Raw genomic sequence first — 3573 nt, 5'->3', positions numbered from 1 at the left:
GAGTCAGTACTTTGGTATCCCTTGTCCTAGTTCGCCCCTATGCCTTCCATGCCATGTGTGGAATGGTGATCTTATGTCGCCTGTATGAAATCCCCTTGACTCCACAACTCTTTCATAAGAGCCTGACGTCTTCATGGTGCAGTCCAGGATCGGGTATAGATTTTTCGAGGGTTTGCTTTCTTCAAATAAAAGTTGGAAGTCCCACTTTTTCTATGTCCAATTGCCCGAGTCTGTGAACTGGCCTGTTGAATGGCGTCTCAATCTTCCCTCTCCCTTCAAGTTGAGAGATCATCAGCACTAGCCTGCTTATTTGACTACCTCTAAAAAACTGGATGGAGTGCATTGTGGCTCTCTTCTTTGCTATGGGAGAGCGTGTTGTATACTTTTGGGTTAAACCCCATCCAAATGTCTTTAAGCGCACCTTTTGGTAAGATCACTCGACTTTCTTGCATATCTCCACTAACTGAGGTATTTTCCTTTGTCTGCAGAAGTCATCATGTTTCGTGCCTTTGCCCTTGATTCTTCTGCGATGCCCTGTGCGATCCTATGGAAGCGAGGTAGGGAGATCATGGCTGGCCAGGAGGTTCCCCAGGCCAACCCCTCAGCAGGGGCTACTTCTCAACACTCAGGGACCCTGAAGCCCCTTAAGCTGAATCACTCCCCGGTGGGATAGCTACTAGTGAGAGGGCTCCCTCTCCAACTCCCGAGCAGCACCTACGCCTTCAACGCAAAAGACGATGTGTGACCCTGAAACATCCCTAGATTATCCCTCAAGTTTTTTTTTTTTAAACACAACCCTCTCGACATCTGCTATGAAAATAACCATAGTACAATTCATATTATTCAATGTAAATGACAGCACCTCAAACAAGAGTTTAACACAAAGGAGTAATGAATCCTCTAACATCTTCCTATACCAATGAAGAATCTCTCACAATGTACAAGTATGCTCTGCACTCCCAAAACGATCGGACAGTGTCATGCGTCCATCCCGCGTCCTCGTTTACTCCGTCCGTAGGCCTTCTGTCATATCCTGGGAGGCATTCTCACCTGTAATGTAGACATCATGAGTCTACGGACCCAGCAAGTACAATCCGATGTGAATAATATGATATCCATAAAGTAGCAAGAATAGCAACTAGTAGACATAAAACATAACTCAAATACAGTGTAGCGAAGAAAATATTGATACGTATTAGATCCTACATAGCTAATAAAGATGAATATGTCACATATCTGGTAACCACTAATAGAGCTAGTCAAATACTCTCATGACCCTAGAGGTACCTCTTAGGAGAACATGCAGTCATACAGCCGAAGCTAACAATAAATTACAATATCCGTCATAAATTACAGTATCAGTCATGTTTGGAAGAGCCCTCCCCGGAGCTCTTCCCGGGGCACCCAACCCGTACTGTTACTACATAAGCTCATACCCATCCAATTAGCTACATAAAAAACTTAATCTATCCACATTATAACTATGTCATTAGCTCATTTCAAAGCAATCAGTAGACATACCATTTCACAAGACCTTTTCATATCCAAGTTAAACATAACTCAAGAATGACAAAGAACGGGTATCTAACTCATATGTAACAAAGTAGCTTAAAACAATTAATAACAACTAAAAGCTTGCAATGCACAATTGAGTACTAAAGGAAAAGAATTTAGCACCTATAGCAGTTATTAAGATAGAAGAAAAATCCATTTTGAATTCCCATCACAAAGTGCAAAACCATAGAATTCATGCCTCATTTTATAGTTCTAACTACCAAAAACCATGTCCAACACGAAAGAATCCCAAAACCATTGATTTGATTCCCAAGAAGAACTTACTAACCAAAAAAATTGACCAAAACCCAAATATGCATCACAATCCTTCGAGCAAAAACTCAATCATCAATTCAAGATCTGAACCGAAAATTCCAACTATAGCCAACACAAGAAATTAAAGCACAATGGAAAACCATTTAACCACTTCATATCTGTCCGAAAATCCAGCATCAACACCAGGAATAAGATCGTGATAAAGGAACAAATCCCCATGAAGACGCACTAAATTCTACCGGATCCATTCTCAAAATCCACTCAAAACCACAGCAGTTCAGTGAAACAAAACAAGATCGAGTTGAGTCCACACAATTCCACTGCATTTCAGTGAAACAGAATCACATCGAATGGAATCTATACCAACCCATGGCAATTCAGTAAACAGAACAACATCAAATTGGACTCTTACCTTCCCAAATCAGTCTAGCATTTTCATAAATGATAGGTAAACAAAGCCATTAACATTATGTCCAAAACGTTATGAAACAACCGGAAAGAGCACAACATCAACAAGCCTAGCTATAACAAAACACCATAGCGATCACAATTCATAGTGCAATCACCACGGTAATCGCAGACCGAATCAAGAACCTCACGAAAATCTCAAAATCGACTCGAAGGCATCGCAAGAACCTCAAACCGAATCTAGACTTCACAGGAAGCTCAAATCACAACTCATTCCACCAATCAACATCTTAGTCAAGCATTTAAACAAATAAGTGTCACATAGAAAACTCAAAACATCAACATCATGGGAGAAATCTAGCCCAAACTCATTCGCAGGCAATCGAACACCATAAGAACCACGAGAAGAACACTCCGAAGGAAATCAAGCTCCATCAAAAATAGAATGCACTGGCAAAAATCCAAGAACAATGCAAACCAAGCAAGAACATCAATGAAACCTCAAGCCGAATTGAAACTCAATAGGATAGAAACCAATCGCAAACCATTCCACCATCCGCTCACATAGATGAACATTTCACACCCCCCTAAGTTCCTACCCCTTACCTCACGATCTTGCACAATCATAAGGATATGAACTTACCTTCCCTTCCTCATTCCTCTGTCGGAGCCCTCGCCCTAGACGTAGCCATGTCGCCGATGTGGTGGTCGATGGCCTCCACGCCCGCTTGTAGTGCCCCCGCGCGCTCACTGAGATGGTGCGATGCCTGATCGAGAATCAAAGCTCAGTGGAGAGCCCGATCGAAACCAATGAAGGTGAAGAGGAAGAGGTGAGACGACGATTTTGGAGAGGCACAGTTACTGTGAGTGAGGGAAATCGAAGCTAGGTTTTTATACCTAGGTCTGTTCTTCAACTTAGGGCAATTAACCCTAACCTAGGATTAACTATAATCAATCAATTCCCAACTTAATTAGGTATTATATGTTTCCCTCAAATTAAATAAATAGGTCTATCATCTTAAGATATGTTGTACAAGTTCATTTAAAATCCCTAAAATTCGTAGGAAATTTAGTTAATAAATTCTTATATTAACGCTTGTGAGACCTTAATTTATCATTATTATATTTTTTTAATTAAATTCCTTAACTAACATTTGGGAGACCTTACAGATCCCATCAGTCCAATCTTCACCTCAGAGGCTGCCCTTGTCGCGGGCGTCCTCCAAGGATAAAACTCCAGCTTGGGTGAGCACTCCGCTTTCATCAAAGGTTGCCGCCTCTTCTCCTTTTCCATCCCCCACCCAGGTGCAAACAACCACTCAGACGGAAGGCCTG

At 41.6% G+C, this 3573-nt stretch overlaps 1 long non-coding RNA gene across 1 annotated transcript; it reads right to left on the bottom strand.

Moving 5' to 3' along the window:
• Nucleotides 1–813: 813 nt before the first annotated feature.
• Nucleotides 814–3097, bottom strand: LOC121987265. Its single transcript, XR_006113460.1, has 2 exons — nucleotides 2882–3097; nucleotides 814–1050 (listed from the first exon to the last, which is right to left on the bottom strand). It is a non-coding gene; the product is annotated as an uncharacterized LOC121987265 (long non-coding RNA).
• Between the last annotated feature and the right edge of the window lie 476 nt (nucleotides 3098–3573).

This window comes from Zingiber officinale, chromosome 5B, assembly GCF_018446385.1.
Source record: "Zingiber officinale cultivar Zhangliang chromosome 5B, Zo_v1.1, whole genome shotgun sequence".
NCBI lineage: Eukaryota > Viridiplantae > Streptophyta > Magnoliopsida > Zingiberales > Zingiberaceae > Zingiber > Zingiber officinale.
This window is presented reverse-complemented; position numbering and strand designations above follow the sequence as displayed.